We start from the raw sequence: 18,810 nt of genomic DNA on the forward strand, positions 1-18,810 counted from the left end.
CTTCTCCTAAGTCTTTCATGTCAAAATTCCTTGACAGAAAACTCTTGGTATCTTTAAGCAATTTAATGTTACTGCTAGCCAAAAGTATATCATCCACATAGAGTACCAGAAAAATAAAATTGTTCCCAACTGTCTTCAAATAAACACATTCATCAACAAGATTTTCTGTAAATCCAAAAGTAGAAATCACATAATCAAATTTCTTGTACCACTGTCCAGAAGCTTGTTTAAGGCCATAAATTGATTTTCTTAACTTACACACTAAGTTTTCACTTCCAGCTTGTACAAACCCTTCTGGCTGCCTCATATAAATCACTTCATCTAGTTCACCAATCAACAAAGCTGTTTTAACATCCATCTGGTGCAGCTCCATATCAAAATGAGCCACTAAAGCCATGATTATCCTAAACTAGTCTTTTGTAGAAACTGGAGAAAAAGTCTCAGTAAAGTCAATGCCCTCCTTCTGTGTAAAACCCTTGGCAACTAACCTTGCTTTATGTCTCTCTACATTGCCATTTGCATCTCTTTTGGTTTTGAAAACCTATTTACAACCTATAGGCTTTTGGTTGGGGTCAGGTTCAACTAATTCCCAAACTGCATTTTGGCTCATGGAATCAATTTCTGCTTCCATTGCTAGCTGCCACTGATATGATTCATTACTCCCAATGGCCTGATTAAATGTAGTTGGATCATTGTCCTCTGCACAGTCCATTTCAATTTCTGCTTCTTATAGATAAACAATGTAGTCACTCTCTTCCCCCCCCCCCCCCCCCATAAGTTGGTTTTCTTTCTCTCTGTGATCTTCTAGGTTGAGCCACTGGAGGATTTTGAGGTTCAGTTACGTGGTCAGTTACTTGACCAGGTACAGTTACTTGGGCAGTTACATGGTCAGTGACTTGGTCAGTGACATAGTCAGTTACTCGACCAGGTACAGTTATTTGGTCAGTGACATGGTCAGTTACGTGACCAGTTACTCGACCAGGTACAGTTACTTGGTCAGTGACATGGTCAGTTACGTGACCAGTGACATGATCAGTTACATCTTGTTCTAAAGGCAATGCTACACTTAAATTTTCATCTGACACAATTTCCTCAAAATCTAAGGTTAAATCCTCAAGGTTTGTATTGTGAACTTTTTCACTTAGAAACTTTACTTGATGTGTTTCAAAAATTCTAGGTGAATGATGAGCAGAATATAATTTATAGCCTTCAGATTTATCTGGATAACCTATAAAATAGCAACTAACAGTTTTGGGGTCAAGTTTATTCAAGCTTGGATTATAAATCCTAGCTTCTGCATGACATCCCCAAACATGACAGTGATGAAGACTAGGTTTCCTGCCACACCAAAGCTCAAAAGCAGTATTTTCTATGGCTTTGCTAGGTGTCCTGTTGCAAATATAATTTGCAGTTTTTAAAGCCTCACCCCACAGAAATTTAGGCAAACCAGTTGTACACATCATGCATCTGACCATGTTCAAAAGAGTCCTATTCTTTCTCTCCGCAACACCATTCTGTTGTGGATTATAGGGTGTTGTGTATTGAGCTTTAATTCCATTGTCTTGCAAAAACAAGGCAAATGGACCCTTTTATTGGCCGGATTCAGTGTACTTTCCGTAGAACTCTCCCCCTCTATCTGACCTCACTGTTTTGATTCTCTTTTCTAGTTGATTTTCTACCTCAGACTTAAAGATTTGAAAGGCTTTCAATGATTGTGCCTTTTCTGAAAGTAGATAAATATAACAGTATCTAGAAAAGTCATCAATGAATGTGATAAAATACACATTCCCACAGATAGTTTGATGCCTAAAAGGTCCACATATATCAGTGTGTATGAGTTCTAATAAATTTTGGCTTCTATATGTAGTTTTCTTTCTTGTGTTGGTTATTTTTCCCTTAAAACATTCCACACAATCTGTTAGATCAGAAAAATCAAGTTCATTTAGGATTTTGTTTTTCACCAATATTTTCAGTCTCTCTTTTGAAACATGGCCGAGTCTTCTATGCCATAAAAATGCAGACTTTTCATTTAGCTTGGTTCTTTTTACACCTGTTAAAGTGGTAGTACTGTTTGTGTTATCTTCAACAAGTAAAATTTCTTGTTGAGCCATTGAACAACTTAACTGTAAATAATCATTCGAGATAACACCAGAACCAATTTGAACAGAATTTTTAGAAATAAGAATTCCATTACTATCAATAACAAGTCTACAACCAGATTTTACTAAAAGAGAAACTGAAACCAAATTCCTTCTCATGGAAGGTACATAAAAAACATTATCCAAAACTAACAATTTTCCTAATCCTAGATCAAGCTTTAAGGTGCTAATAGCCTTGACTGCCACTCTCATGCCATTGCCCACACACAGGTTCACTTCATCACTTTTTGGGATTCTGCTCCTTATGAATCCCTGCAAAGAATTAGTAATATGAATAGGTGAGCCTGAATCTATCCACCAAGACTGTGGTTCAACATTTATAAGATTAATTTCTAAAGAAAAAACTGTATTAGAAAAAATCTTACCCTTTTTGGCTAACCAGTTCTTATAGCCAGTGCAGTCCTTTTTCATGTGTCCTACTCTTTTTCAAAAGTAGCACTTGAACCTAAATGGCCTGTTTTCCTTGGCCACTGCAGCTGTTGAACTCTTAGTTATGGCTTTGGTAGGCTTGAGCTTGTTCTGGGGCTTTCTCTTCTTAGGATTCTCTATGAGATTTATGGCTGTAGCAGGTTCTTTTTCTTCCTTGATCCTAGCCTCCTCATCAACACAGATGGATATAAGTTCATCTAAAGTCCAGTTTCCCTTTTGTGAATTGTAACTGGTTCTTAGATGACTAAAACTGTTAGGTAAGGAATGTAGTGCATAATGCACTACTTGCTCATCCCTAACCCCCATCAATAACTCCCTGAGTCTGCCATTTATATTGATCATCTTCATAATATGTTCTCTAACTCCCCCTGAACCCATGTACTTCAAATCATGAAACTCCTTGGTTAGTCTAGCTGCTTCTGCCTTTTCACTTTCTTTAAACTTAGCACCTATGAGTTCCAGAAAATCTGATGCTAGCTCAGGCTCTTCTATACTTCCCCTGACAGTCTTGGACATAGAGGTACGAATGAGGTTCTTAGCCATTCTATTGGATCTATGCCACTTCTTGTAAAGGTCAGTTTCTTTCTTGGTGCTCTTTTCATTCAACTCTATAGGCTTATCCTCAGTAAAGCAATAGTCTATATTCTCATGCATTCCCATATGTTCTCTACAGAATCTAGCCAAGCTCTATAGTTGGTTCCAGTTAACATCAAGACACTGTTCAAGTTCATGTAGGAGTTACCTAAGGAGCAAAACAAAAATTCATGTGAGTTCTTAATTTGTAAAGAAAATAACATTAAGTTTTCTGCGTTTTATTTAGCTTTAAGTAACCAAAACAAGAACATACAGAAAACCTAAACAATCCATATTTGCATTCATATCAGTCCATAACCAAAAACAATGCTAAGCAACACTTTTGAGCAGAAGCATAACATTCTGGAGTTCTTTATCAATATGCCATGTTCAATGAAAACAAGTTATCCAAAGAAATTTGTCCACATCTTTAGAAAGAAGAAAAATTTCTAAGTATCCGAATTTATTTTCATCAAGCATGCATATTGCTGTTTTGTATTCTAAAACCATACTTGACCACTTCTTTGGAAGATAAAACTGAAGCATAGTTTTAAAACACAAAACACAATTTCAGTTTTGTCACTCGATCAGGTACTTGATTAGTTACCTGACCAGTTACTTGGTCAGTGACCTGACCAGTTACATGGTCAGTGACCTGACCAGTTTCATGGTCAGTGACCTGATCATTGTTTTCTGCCAACATCAATGAAGAATGCTTTGTGCATCATAATCACTTATGCCAATAGAAAACCACAAAACTCATGAGCTTTTAACTTTATATTCTACCCAGATTCATCCTTGTAAGAAAATTAAGCTCTCGTATCTGTCAATTTTAATAATGTGTAAACAAATTTTGGGAGATTTTTGTTCTTCATGCAATTTTACACAATCACAGATACTATACCATATCATCAATCAATTCAACATGCATATTCAAGCATAACCAAAATTGATTTGATTCCAAGAAACCACAGAACAATCAAGAAATTGTAAATTTCATCCGGTCACCATCTACTCTAACCTAACGCACGCTGGGAATGCAACTAGGGTTCTTGAGCACAATCAAAAACACAATTATCATGCTATGAATCGAAATCAATTTCACAGAAAAACCTGTTTTTGCTTTTTCCCCAATTTGCTGCTAAAAAACACAGCGGAAGCGTGAACTTGATATTTGACCAGATGCAGCAATCGACTTAAGTAACTTACTTTGATCAGGTACATGACCAGTTACATGGTCAGTTACCTGATCAGTGACTTGGTCAGTTACCTGACCAGTTACTTGATCCGTAAAGCAAAAACCCTTTTTTTTTTTTTTTGTGTGTTTGTTTTGCAAAACCCTAAAATGATTTTGATACTTGTGAGCCTATGCTCTGATACCAATTGTTAATAACCATATACATGCTCACAACATATGCACACAATCATAAACAGGATTAAGGCTTACCTTTAGCAATCACTGGCATGGATTCCATCTTATGCAGCTGCAAACACGAACACTGAATATAGCCTTCTGTTACTTACCAACTTGCTTCTCAATGGACAGAACAATATGCAAAACGTCGGTAGTAATCAGGGACCAATTCATCTATATATATAGGAGACTTAACCCTCAAGAAGCTTCCCATTAATGCTATCCATACCGGTTTAGGTTTCCTAGTTAGATTCCTAATGTAACACTTCATTGTAGTCTTTCTTGCAGACTAAGAATAGGATTACTTACCTTAATGAATAGATACACCGCTTCATTAAGTTACAAGTATTGATTTACAGTTTGTATCCATGTTAAACTAGGTATGACATTTAGCTAATCATCAATTACTTTATGATGATATGTGTTAAGTCCATATTTGATCTAACATATTAGGGATATTCTCAATGACAACCTTTACAGAAATTAGGTTTGTCTGCGTTTAATTTCCCTCATGCGTTTATTACAAATACTTCTACTTGCTCAATGTCCAGCTCTCTGTAAGAAAAGTAGCTACGTTATCTTAGTTAGCATCAACTACAGAGAAACTACGAATACCAATGCTAATTATTTTCCCTCCTTTCTTGGTATTTTAGCTTGGGTTAAAATTTGAGTTCTTTGTTTGTTCTGGAAATGTGTCCTTTCATTATTGTAAAAGAGAATATGTGTCAAAACTTTCAGTTTTTTTTTTTCCTTCTCTTTCTATTAGTTAGTTTTTGGTTGAGCTCTACAATCAAAATGGTTGCAGAAAAGGTCATATTGATATTGCAAAGTAATTTTTTCAGATCTCCTGTCACGCCCTGAATTTTGAATAATAAATTCAAATCCGAAACATGAAATAACAACTAAATCAAATAAACGTTCTTAATTTTTTTCTCAGAAATAAACACACCTTGCCTCACTCACTAATACATAAACCAAATCCTCATGAGTTTAATATTACAGCACACTCTCTCCATATTTAAATGTAAGCTCAGTGAGCATAACAACCTCACAAAAAAGCTGTAACTCAAATACCACTACACTAAGCAGCCTGATCACCTTCTCGATTCTCCTGACCTGTAGGATTTCCCGCTACACAATTTAAATTGTGTACCGGGATTGCAACAACACAAACCCGGTGAGCTTTGACAGCCCGTATGAGTAAACTTAAGGATTGCACAAATTTAATATAACAATTTCAACTCAAGCAAAGAAATTGTAGAAATATCACAATCACAACGACCACCACAAAACCACGTCACTTTCTGACTCTCATATATATATATATATATATATATTATACACTTATGAGTCACTCCCCGTTACCCTCATAACGTCACTCAACATTTGGCAGACAGACTAGAGCTCTAACTGATCGTAACCACCGGCCCGGCGCGAGAGCGTGGTTCACGATTTAATACTATTAGTAACCACCGGCCCGATACAAGAGCGTGATTCACTAATAGATGCCATGGTCACCCCGTGACCTATTGATCTCCACAGATCAATATATCTCAACCAATCAACAATTTATTGTTTCTCAAACAATAAAACTCAACACCTCACTATATGGTTTCCTCAACAAAAATCCATCAATACACACTACACCAAAAACCTTAACACACAATACTTTTTGCACAACGAAAAAAAAATAAGTGTTGTGTGATGAAGGAAAGTGAATCAGACAACATGTTTACTAAACTTACGTTGTATAAGGTGGTTAAAATTCTGAAGTTTTTATCTAGAAAGTCATTGCACAACGGTTACAAGAATAATCTGTTGTGTGAATCAAAAAAAATATTGCGGCCGATTTCCCTCCTAGATGGACTCAAATTTGGCTCCAAATTGTACCCTAGATGCCACTAAATTGTACAACAGTTTAGTTATTTGTGTTGTAGGAGTATACTTGCAAATCATCATACAATGGTTTTTAATGTGCCGTTGTGCAAGTGAGTGGCAAAATTTGGAGAAGTCTCCAAAATGACATTCATTCTCCCCCCAAAATGAGCAAATTTGGCTGCAATAGTCTATCATGCTTGCGAGTTCCTACAACGTAATAAGCTATTTCTGTTGTGTGATTGAGAAATGCCTAGCCTCAGCGCCAAAATTGAAATTTTGATTGCACAGGCGGGAAATTTCCATCTTTGTTCCCTCGGCTTTGCTACACTTCAGACAACATATAGAACTCGATATATTGTCTGAGTAATTAAAAAAAAATATTAATGTGCGGTGCCTTATACAACTCGAGGGCACCATTACACACACTTCTATTTTTCAAGTCTTAGAGCAAAACCCCGAGCCTTTCTTCACTTCGAGCAAAATCCCGAGCCTTCCATCTCTCAATCCCACTTTGGCCTTGAGTTTTCAGCTAAAAAACTTCCACACTTCCCCTCTCTCTCATTTCACTTCCCTCTCTGCGATTCTCTGAGTTGCAACCCCTAACCCTCTCTTTTCTTCGATTTCCGATTTTCAAACTTCAAAGAGGTGTGTAATTCTCCTTTCTCCACTATCTTGACTTGAGATTAGGGTTCTTCATACTGGAAAAATAGAAGAAGAGGTTCTTCGATCTGCTAGTTCTGGGTATTGGGAAGAAGAAGTTCATCAAGGAATGTGAAGGCTGGGTTTTCGAAACCTCTAATAGATCTCACGGTTGTCGCTTCTGTTCGGTAAACACCTCTCCATCTTCCTCTCTCTCTATTTATGTGACTCGAGTGATTCTAGGACTAAGGTCGTGAAGTTACAGTTACAATAGGGAGCTTTAGATAATTGATTTATGTTCCTTTGATTCTATTATAGGGTTGAGGCTTCTGGGTAAGTGTTAAGGCTTTAAGTGGAGTCGATTAATTAGTGTTTGATTGATAGATTTATATGGTTTAGTGTTAAAATCTTTTGCTTCTGTGCTAAGCTTGTTTACATTTCTTGATTTGGTCGAAAATTGGGTCTTGAACCCTTTATTGCTTGTTTTTATTCCGAGCCTATAAGACTGAAAAGTTTTTGATTATGTGCTCAGCTTGTGTTAATGTTTAAAAGTCTGGCGGTAGCCGGACCTTAGTTAACGCTGATCCGTTGGGCGGATCGATACTTGTGTTAATGTTGTAGTCCCCGTTACCTGTCAAGTAAAATTCAACTCTCCGATGCCTAAGTTAGTCAATGTATTTATGTTGACAAAATAACAGTAGGTAAGTATTGAATGCGTAATTAATGAGGAGAGAGGAGAGAACCTTTTATAGGTGAGGAAGAGACTGATCTTGTCTTTGTTTTCGATGTGGGACTGATATGCTTCAGTTCTCAGTTTCAGAAGCTTCTGATGCCATCTTGGCGCGGCGCGTGGCGGCGCGTCAGTGGCGATCTGGAGGTGGTCCGATGCTGAGGTTGTAGCCCGTCTGGCGGTGTGTCTGCATGTCATTCCTTTGGTTGGAATTAGTACCTTTAGCGGTACAATGAGCATGAATGTTATAGCTAATTATGCTTGCAAATGTACATGCATGTACAAGTCCCCCAAGTCCCCAGTCAAGGAGGGCAATCTTGGTTGGGGAGTTGTTCGGCGGTTTGAAGCGTTTTCCTCCGCTAGACTTGCAAGAGCATAATTAGCGTCAGTGCGTTGTCAACCGTTGGTTTTACTGAGCAAACGCTTTGTACCCTTTCGGGTGGGCCCCTGCTGGGCCCCCCAGGGAGTCCCCCACTCCCCGGCGAAGATAGACCTCCGGATGGTCGGTAATTTGTTTGATGAGGGGGAGCTGCACGGAGCAGAGGGTGTTGGGTAGCGAGCCCAATGTTTAGCACCCAAATGACGGGGGTCAATGTGCCTGATCAGGGCCGTCGTAGACTGTTTGACTAGTCCCCGTGTCCCGTAGGGACGGTCTGACGGTAACGCCGCGTAGCGGTCGTTGTCAGAGAGGCGTAGCCTCGGGATTTTCCGTTGGCGGACATCCCCCCGCTGGATGCAGCAGGAAGCAGCGTCCGATAGACGTGCCTGGCGGTATTTTTGCAAGATGAAAAAGGGGTTTCCGCCAGAGGTGTGTAGCGAAAGACACCGTGTTTGCAGGATGGCAAGGGAGAAGTCCCGCTGGCAGGGCTTTGCTCAGCGGAGACTTCGTCTCTTGGAAAAGGACAAGGGAGAAGTTCCGCTGGCGGGGTTTCGCTCAGCGGAGACTTCGTCACTTGAGAAAATGACAAGGGAGAAGTTCCGCTGGCGGGGTTTCGCTCAGCGGAGACTTCGTCGCTTGAGAAAATGACAAGGGAGAAGTTCCGCTGGCGGGGTTTCGCTCAGCGGAGACTTCGTCCCTTGAGAAAATGACAAGGGAGAAGTTCCGCTGGCGGGGTTTCGCTCAGCGGAGTCTTCGTCACTTGAGAAAATGACAAGGGAGAAGCTCCGCTGGCGGGGTTTCGCTCAGCGGAGACTTCGTCGCTTGAGAAAATGACAAGGGAGAAGTTCCGCTGGCGGGGTTTCGCTCAGCGGAGACTTCGTCACTTGAGAAAATGACAAGGGAGAAGTTCCGCTGGCGGGGTTTCGCTCAGCGGAGACTTCGTCACTTGAGAAAATGACAAGGGAGAAGCTCCGCTGGCGGGGTTTCGCTCAGCGGAGACTTCGTCGCTTTGAGAAAATGACAAGGGAGAAGTTCCGCTGGCGGTACTTACGAAGTTGTCCCTACGGTGGTTAACACGTGTCGAATATACAGCGGGTTAGCGTGCGTAGGCTTGTTTCCAGGCCTGTCCGTCTTCTGGCCTTTAATGACAGTAACTGTAGGTTTCGTAACCGAGGTAACGCCTCGAGTACTCCGGAGAGTAAGTGGAGACTGATGACACGTGTACGGCTGGTATGTGATGCCGTTATGGAGCGGACGGCCTAGGATGCGTTGATGCCGACATAAAAAGGGGGGGGGGAACCTTGGGAGATTTGACAGTTAGTGAAAATTTGAAAACCTAGTTATCGTCTGCGAGCCCTGTTTTTCCGAGACCGGAGGAAGAGCTTACCGAAGTTTTGGGTATACTATTCCCGGAGAGAGTACGGTAATAGCCTCTCAGGATTGCCGTTCGCCACCGTGCCGAAGACCTTACCACTGAGGTTGGTACCTGGATTTCCCTTTTCTGCCCTTTTGCTTCTGCTAATTTCTGGGTTTTGTTGTGTTTGTTTTTCTGGGTGTGTTCTGAGGTGTGAAATGGGGTTTTTTGTGGGGGGTTGAATGATGTTTGGCCAATGCATTTAGTGGTTTAGGATTTGGATAGCCGAGTCTGGGTTGAGTGCGTTTGTTTGTACTTTGGAGTTTTCTGGGTTTTGTTCTTGATTATTTTGGCTATATCTGATGCGAGAATAGGCTAGATCTATGTTTGTGCTAACTGATGTGGGTTTTAGGGTTTTGGGATGGCTAGCGTTATAGAGATTTCGAGCAGTGAGGATTCCGGGTCTGACGTGTCGCTCAGCGCGGCGGATGGGATTTTTATTGATTCGTTGCGTCCGTCTGCCCATGCAGGAACCTCACTGCCAGAACCGCTAGAAGTTGAGCCGCTACAGACCATCCTTTGGGAAGTAACAATGGGTCGTGGTCAGCGTCCGGAGAGTTCCAGGGCGGGTGAGGCTGCTGCCGCCAAAGCTAGGCGCGACGAGAGCTTGGCGAGCAATAGTGCTGCCAGCGGCTCCGCTGGGGAGGAAGAAACAGCGGAGCAGAATGTTGAGTCAGCGTGACGCTCAGTAAGTTCAGCGATGAAGTCCGCTACTGCCTGGCCCTTCATGGCGGTTCTTGGCTTGTACTCTATGTCAAATTCGCTGAGTTCAATCGCCCACTTACTGAGGCGCCCTGAGTGTTCAGGGCTTTGCATCACCTGCCTCAGCGGTTGATTGGTTAACACATGGATCGTGTGAGCCTGGAAATATTGCCTGAGGCGTCTGGCGGCAACGATAAGTGCGAGGGCCAGCTGTTCCAACGGTGAATATCTTGTTTCTGCTCCATTCATGCCTCTGCCGGCGTAGAACACTGGGAGTTCATCCTGACCTTCCCGCCGAACAATGGCGCAACTTATTGCCGTCGCCGAGACTGCCAGGTATATGAATAGTGTTTCTCCTTGCACAGGGACAGAAAGGAGAGGGACCGCCGCTAGATATTCTTTTAGGCTCTGGAACGCCGCCTGACACTCTGGGTTCCAGTCGATGACCTTCTTGTGAGTTGTTTTGAGGAGTTTGAAGAATGGGGCGCACTTGTCAGTAAGTCGAGAGATGAATCGAGAAAGGGCGGTTAACTTGCCTTGGAGACACTGGACCTCTACCTTATACTTGGGGTCCGACAGGTTAAGGATGGCTTGTACCTTATCTGGGTTAGCCTCGATACCTCGCTCGCTGACGATATAACCCAGAAATTTGCTAGCGGTGACTGCAAAGAAACATTTTTCTGGGTTGAGGCGCATACCGTAGGCCAGGAGGATGGTTACTATGATCCTGAGGTTTGCCACATGTCCGCTGGCCTTTATGCTTTTAACTAGCATGTCGTCCACATAGACCTCGATGATTTTTCCCAGATGCTCAGCGAACATGGCGTTCATCAACCGCTGATAAGTTGCACAGGCGTTCTTCAGACCAAATGGCATGACATTGTAGCAGTAGAGGCCCTTATCGGTGGTGAAGGTGGTGCATTCCTGGTCGCTGGGGTGCATTTTGATCTGATTGTATCCGGTGAAGGCATCCATCATGCTGAGGAGTTCGTGTCCGGCGGTTGCATCGACCAGCTGATCGATGCGAGGTAGCGGGAAACTATCCTTTGGGCATGCCTTGTTGAGATTTTTGAAGTCGACGCACATCCGCCACTTGCCGCTGGGCTTTTTTACCATTACCAGATTTGAGATCCACTGAGGGTAGATGACTTGGCGGATGAATCCAATGTCTCGTAGTTTGGCGACCTCCTGTCCGATTGCCTGGTACTTTTCCTCATCAAAAGCCCTCCGCTTCTGCTTGATGGGATAAAAGGAAGGTTTGATGGTTAGCTTATGAGTGATTATTTCAGTGGAGATGCCAGTCATGTCCGCATAGGACCATGCAAAGACGGTGGCGTTGTCACGTAGGAACTGAGTGAGTTCTGCCTCCACTTCTGGGTCTAGTTGGGCGCCTATGCGGATTGTCCTCTCAGGATGCTCGTCTGAGATGCAGACGACCTTCAGCGACGTGTCCGGGTTGACCGGCTCCTTCATTACATATTTCTTCTCCTCATCTCTAGGATCCTCAAAGATATTCGGTGGTGGTGGGTCATTACCCACTGTCAGGATTTCATGGCGGCGCGTCGAACGCGCTACAGTTGTTGAATAGCATTCTCGTGCCAGCTGCTGGCTTCCCCTCACACAGCCTGTGCCGTTGGGCGTGGGGAACTTCATGAGAAGCATGTATCCGGCAATGATGCACTTGAGCTTATTAAGCGCTGGTCGACCAATGATGGCGTTGTACGAACTGAAACAGTCGACTATGATGAACTCCGTGTGTACCTCCGCCATACAGGGACTAGTGCCAATAACTAGTCGCATGTAGTCCGACCCTAGTGGTTGTGTGATGTCACCGGAGAAGCTGAGCAGTGGCTCGTGATCCTGGAGTAGTTTCCTGTTCCGCTTGAGATGGTCGTAGCAACCGCTGAAGATGACGTTGACAGCGGACCCGCTATCCACCAAGATTCTCCCCACCGAGAATTTGCCAAGAATGGCATCGACCAAGAATGGGTCGTCATGGGGTAAATGTACTCCGCGCTCCTCCTCCTCTGAAAAGGTAATAGGCTCCCAACCTGATCTCGGTAGTTTGGCGGATCTTTCGTAGCGGATGTTGCAAACTTCCTTCGGGTGGTTGGCGCGTTCATATCGCTTTCTTGCCCTGTGAGACATGTTGGTGATTGGAGCACCGCCATCGATGGTATTGATGCGGCCCAAGGTTTCAACGTTGGCAATCACTGGTGGTGGTTGGCGCACCTTGAACTGCTCTAACTTGCCGTCACGGTACAAAGTCTCAATGGCCGTTTTGAGAGCATTGCAGCTGTTTGTATTGTGGCCGCTGTCCGCGTGGTATTTGCACCACTTGCCAGTGTTCCTGGGTTTGCCTGTTTTTGGGTACTTTGGAGGGGGTGGCGGTGGGATCTGATCCTTGCACTGATTATAGATATCTTCATATGAGGCCGTTAGGACCGTGAAGACTGCGTACCGCTGCGAGGATTTCGTCTGCTTGTTGTGGTTATCCCCATGAGTTGGGCGGTTTCCCTTGTAATAATGTTGCCCCTTCTGCCGCTTGGTTTGGTGGTGGCCCTGCTGCCATTCCCTTTTCTTGTCAGTTGGCGGTGCTGAGGGGGGCTTGTCAGCGGTTCCCTGGTGACTGGCAGATGGTTGTGCTGACCTTGCTGCCGTTGCTGGCGGTGGGGTCTCTCCATATGTAATGAATTCCGCCTGGGCGTGAATGACCGCCTCACTCATGACGTGGTCGTACGTTGCATTGGGATGGTTGTAATTGAGGTGATAGAGGAACGGTCCCTTGAGGAGTCACTTCCTGAAGGCCGCCGATGCCATAGTCTTGTCTAGGTCGCGGCACTGAGATGCTGCCGCCCGCCACCTGGTGACAAAGGCCTTCAGTGATTCGTCCTCCCCTGTTTAACGCAGAAAAGCTGACTTGTATTGTGATGTCCGGCGGATAGTAAGATGAAGCGGGAGAGGAAAGCATGCGACAGTGCATGGAATGAGCCGACAGACCCTGGCGGACATTCGAAAAACCAGTTCATTGCTTCGCCGTCCAATGTTTCGCTGAACAGATGGCATAAGGCGGCGTCGTCGAACCCCTTGTTGTTGGTGACCTTCTTGAAGGTGTCCATGTGGACAAAGGGATGGGTCATTCCGCCGTAAGGTGACATCTTTGGGGTTTTTGCATATGTCGGTCTGACAGCCTGCAGGATCGCGGCGGAAAAGGGGCCGGGTCTGGAAGTGAATAGCGGGTTCCGAGCTGACGCCGGGACGCCTGTTTCCGCCCTGATCAACCTCTGCTCCAGTTGGTGCATCCTATCCAATAGCTGGGCGGTTGCATCACCGGCGGAATCGGCCTGACTGGCCTGCCGAGTTGGCTTGCGCCTAGGTATGGGCGGATCACCCTCAGTCCTTGCCCTGGCATTCGAGCGGTTGGCGTGCGGAAGTGATTCCGCCACCTGCTCTAACACTAGTTGGGGTATGGGCGGCGGTCCCATTCCCGACAACCCTGGTGGGTTAAGCGGTACATGCATTTGTAGGACCGGTCCTGGCGCCATCGTGTCGGTGCTGGGTCGACTACGCCTGGTGCTGCGTGACTGCTCGCTTTGTGCCGGGCGGTTGGTGGCAGCCAAAGTGTTTTTTAATTCCTCGAAACGTGCCATGAGCGCAGCCATCTGTGCCTGGGCCTCAGCCTTCTCCTTGCGCTCCTCCTCACGCTCCCTGTTTGCCTTATGAAGATCCGCCAGTGCTATCTCGTACATGGTGACGAGATCCTGGCCTGACGGGCGGCTGCTGCCTGGATTTGCCTCACCGCTGGGGTTGGCTGGGGTTGTGAATAGTGCGCGGTTAACGCCGATCGCGGGGTCGGAGGGTTGGGGAATGGCGGGGAGCCCTGCCTGCTCTTCAGCGTTTCCCCCGCTATCGTTAGTCATGGTGATTGTAGCGGGATGACCTTTTGTTCAAAGATTCCCACAGACGGCGCCAATGTTAATGTCTAAAAGTCTGGCGGTAGCCGGACCTTAGTTAACGCTGATCCGTTGGGCGGATCGATACTTGTGTTAATGTTGTAGTCCCCGTTACCTGTCAAGTAAAATACAACGGGCGTCAGAGGGAGACCGCGCTGGGCGGTCTTCAACTCTCCGATGCCTAAGTTAGTCAATGTATTTATGTTGACAAAATAACAGTAGGTAAGTATTGAATGCGTAATTAATGAGGAGAGAGGAGAGAACCTTTTATAGGTGAGGAAGAGACTGATCTTGTCTTTGTTTTCGATGTGGGACTGATATGCTTCAGTTCTCAGTTTCAGAAGCTTCTGATGCCATCTTGGCGCGGCGCGTGGCGGCGCGTCAGTGGCGATCTGGAGGTGGTCCGATGCTGAGGTTGTAGCCCGTCTGGCGGTGTGTCTGCATGTCATTCCTTTGGTTGGAATTAGTACCTTTAGCGGTACAATGAGCATGAATGTTATAGCTAATTATGCTTGCAAATGTACATGCATGTACAGCTTGTTTACGTTTTCTTGGCCAAGCCTTCTTCTCTCCAATTGCTAAATTCCTTCTCCTTTTAGTGTGAAATTGTGTTATTAAGTCGATTGGGTTCTTGGTTTCAACTGCTTTAGGCTTGAATTTGATTGAATGAATGATTATAGAATTGTATTATCTATGTGATTACTATAATGGAAAGTTTCTTTCTTTTAGCAATTGGGTTCATATATTAGTGGAATATTGACTTGCTTTTCTTGATGACAATGTCATATTGTATTGACCGGTGCAGGTACTGTAGTTGTATGAACTTTCATTTGGAAACTTAGTTTCCGGTAACTAAAGAATTACTTCTTCAAAATTGTTGTGTTTGTGCTGGAACCAAAGTTTAGCTTTTACTGATAATAAGCAGAGGCTTGGAGGAAATGCTATGCTTGTTGATGCAGAACATGTCTTTGATCCAGCATATTCAAAAGCATTGGGAGTAGATGTAGAAAATCTGATTGTCTGCCAGCCTGGTCATGGCGAAATGGCACTTGAGAGTAAGATATCTTTAACTATATATGTGTGTATTCAATGGGAACTATTTAAGTATTTTGGAAGTATTCTTGACGTACTAATTGATTTTGTATCACCTCAGTTGCAGATCGTATGTGCAGATCTGGTGCCATTGATCTTATCAGTGTCTATTCTGTCTCGGCTCTCACTCCACGAGCAGAAATTGAAGTAACTTTTTTTTTCCTGCTGGTAGTTTTGAATGTTAGATATGCGATTGCTCATATAAGTCAAATGACTTTCTGGTCTTTTACATAGGGTGAGATCGGGATGCAACAAATGGGTTTGCAAGCACGCTTTATGAGCCAAGCTTTGCGTAAGAAATGCATCTAAAGCAGGATGTACTCTCATATTCTTGAATCAAATAAGATATAAGGTAGTTTTACTTAGCATTGTTTGTATGATTTCTTTTGCCAATCATACATCTTGGATTTGTTGTCGAGTATGAGTGCCTGGGTCTAGGCACTTGTATCTGAGCCTTGAATTTCAGATATACATGATACATACTTGGATCCATTGCAATCCTTTAGATTGAGTGTCTGGATCCAAGCAATTGAACTCAAGTAGGAAACATCTGTATTTATATATGGGGGCAATTGTTATGATAGGATCCATGGTAATTTTTGCCCCCTCATCACAAGTACTACACTTCCAAAATAATTACCATAATTCATTCATTTTGCAAGATTGGTGTGTATTATGGGAATCTAGAAGTGACATCTAGAGGAATTGCATTAAAGTTCTTTGCCTTAGTTCGCCTGGAAATACGTTCTACAGGGAAAATAAAATCTTTAAGCACAATAGCCACTTTTTCTTCTCATGCATTAGTTATTTTATAGATCAATGAATTTATCTGTTTTGATCTCTTTTCAATTTTGATCTATGCTATTTGTTATCTGAGTTTACTTTTCTATATTAATTAGGTAAAAGGAGACAAGGAAATTGGGGTTCGGGTCCGTGTACGAGTGCAAAAGAGTAAGGTACTTTTAAAAACATCAGAATAATTTCTGCCTCTTTGAGGGATTTTCAAATTTTCTTTGATAGTAAAGCCACACATTGATTGCACTCTTGCTAGAAATTTGAAACTGATAAAAGGTATCTAGACATCTATTACTGGTATAAAGTTTGATCAATTGTAGTGCCATTCTTAATCGCTCTTGTCTAATTTCTCAACTTTCTTTGTCCTGCATCTATACGCTAGTCTAACCGCAGTTGCGAACATGAAAAAACATTGATATAACAGTCAATAATCACTAGATTGCACTAGCATTTCTGACTGAAGTGCAAAGTTTTTGGGCAAAACCTATTGATCCCTTTTGATTCTTCAGATTTGTGAGAACTGCTTTCATCTTTTTTGAAGATATTTTTTTTTATCAACTGCAATATCCTGATCTACAGATTTGGTGTGTAGTAAATATTCATGATGCATTTAATCATGTCCATCATTTTAGTAGTTTAGTCAATATTGGTTATGGTTCTAATTGATTCCATGTATAGCAATTCCACGAATGAGATTTGTGTCCCACCTAAATATACTCACTCAAGATATTGGCTTTGGGCAGCAGGTATGTCATTCTCATCATTTTTCTCCTAAAATTTATATATATATATATATATATATATATATATATATATATATAGAGTTGTTTACTAGCTGGTGTGCAATAGAAAATGAATGGGGTTAATCAAACGAGGTGGACTTAATTAAAGAAGTTGAGGCCTATGACCTGGAAACTTTTGTGAATGATAAAGTTTTATGAAAATGCACAATCATTCTCAGCTATTGTCACTTTTCTCATCTTCTATAGCCAACTATTCAGTACTTGACCATTAGCCTCCTAAATACATGTTTTCATGCAGGAATCCTCGATGGCCACAGTTTTTCTGAGTCTATCCCTCACACTATAGGATCTTGTTGAAGCATCTATATCTGTAAGGATCTCTAAAGCTGCAATTTTTTTTTATTAAAACTATTTTTATTATAACTAATTTTGGTTTTAATGATGTTATCGCTAGGCCAAAATATGCACTAAAATATGGAATTTTCTTCATATTTATATATACTCTACTGTAGAGATTTGAATAACAATAGATTGAGTAGGCAAATTCCGCCTTCAATTGGTAGTCTTTCGAATTTTTTCTATCTGGACCTAATTGGCAACAAACTTCAAGGATACGTCCCAGTCTATAGTGAGGCTACACCGGGTCTTGATATGTTACCAGTATGAAGCATTTGTATGTCAACTCTTAGTAGTTTAGAGTTGGTTAGTCAACATTTTCCCATCTGATAAGTTGTTTCTTTAAATGCAGTCATCTAGGAGACAAGGCTCTCAGGCGGAATTCAACTCAACTTTTCAGCTCAAAGATGGTTCTGGTGCACTTGTAAGTTTTGTTAAATCGCCTACTTGCTAGAAGGTATTCGCTTTGCTAATTTGTATGGGGAAGTTTATATCTATATGAACTCCTTAGTACACATTTCTTCTTCAAAAAGTATGGCTTTTTCTGCATCTTTTTGTATGGAATACTGGATGATATATTATTGATGTGTAATTGAGTCATGACTCAAGGTAAAACATTAACTTTCTTCCCCATGGTCTTTGTGCTATTTTAATTGTTCATTTATAAATTAGATAGTTCACAATAGTCTTCTAAGTACACCAGAAACTACCTTCTTGAAACTAACAAAAAGCAAAAGCACCTAAGGTGGACAATAGGTACAACAGAAAGAAATACACTAAAGAAGTAAACAAGAAATATCAAAATGCCAACAACTCAAACTGTTTGCGCGTGTAAGACACATATTAATTATGGCAACTAAAAGACATTTAGTAATACATGTAATGTTGGTGATGAGTTCCATGGCATCTGAAGTCCCACAACTTCTCAATTTGCTCATCATGAATATATCTTCTTTTTCCCTGCAATAAATATGGCTGTTTTGTTTGAATATTATTTATTGGAATAACTGTTGAAGCATGAGTTACAAGTTGTAATTATTTGGGTCTCTGAACTACCATTCATTTGGCAAGTCTTTATTATGTGTGATTTTATTGCAATCTTTATGTGTTTTGGAATCACAAGGTAAATACACTTTGTTTAATCCATTCAGCAGCTGCACTCAACTAATGGAAAGTGTTTTATATAAGATTCCATTGAGTTTGGGATAGTTACATGAACTCTATTTTCATTGAATAACTGAATAGTGCTGCTTTGTTTGAATTAATTCATATGGTATTGCTGGTAGAAGTGAGAACAGGAGCAAGGGTAGAAGCTTGGGAGCTTTGGAAAGATTATGAAGTCTCTGCTCGGAAGAACAGTTAAGAGCACCAGATGGTTTGGCATTTTCATATGTGGAATGAGGGGGCTAAGTTTGTCGTCAATACATATATCCAGGAGATATTAGAATTATTTTTTGTGTCTTAATGTGTGGATGATTGGGAAATACATCCTTTGTAGTACATTTGATTGTTTA

This window comes from Rosa chinensis, chromosome 3, assembly GCF_002994745.2.
Source record: "Rosa chinensis cultivar Old Blush chromosome 3, RchiOBHm-V2, whole genome shotgun sequence".
Taxonomy (NCBI): domain Eukaryota; kingdom Viridiplantae; phylum Streptophyta; class Magnoliopsida; order Rosales; family Rosaceae; genus Rosa; species Rosa chinensis.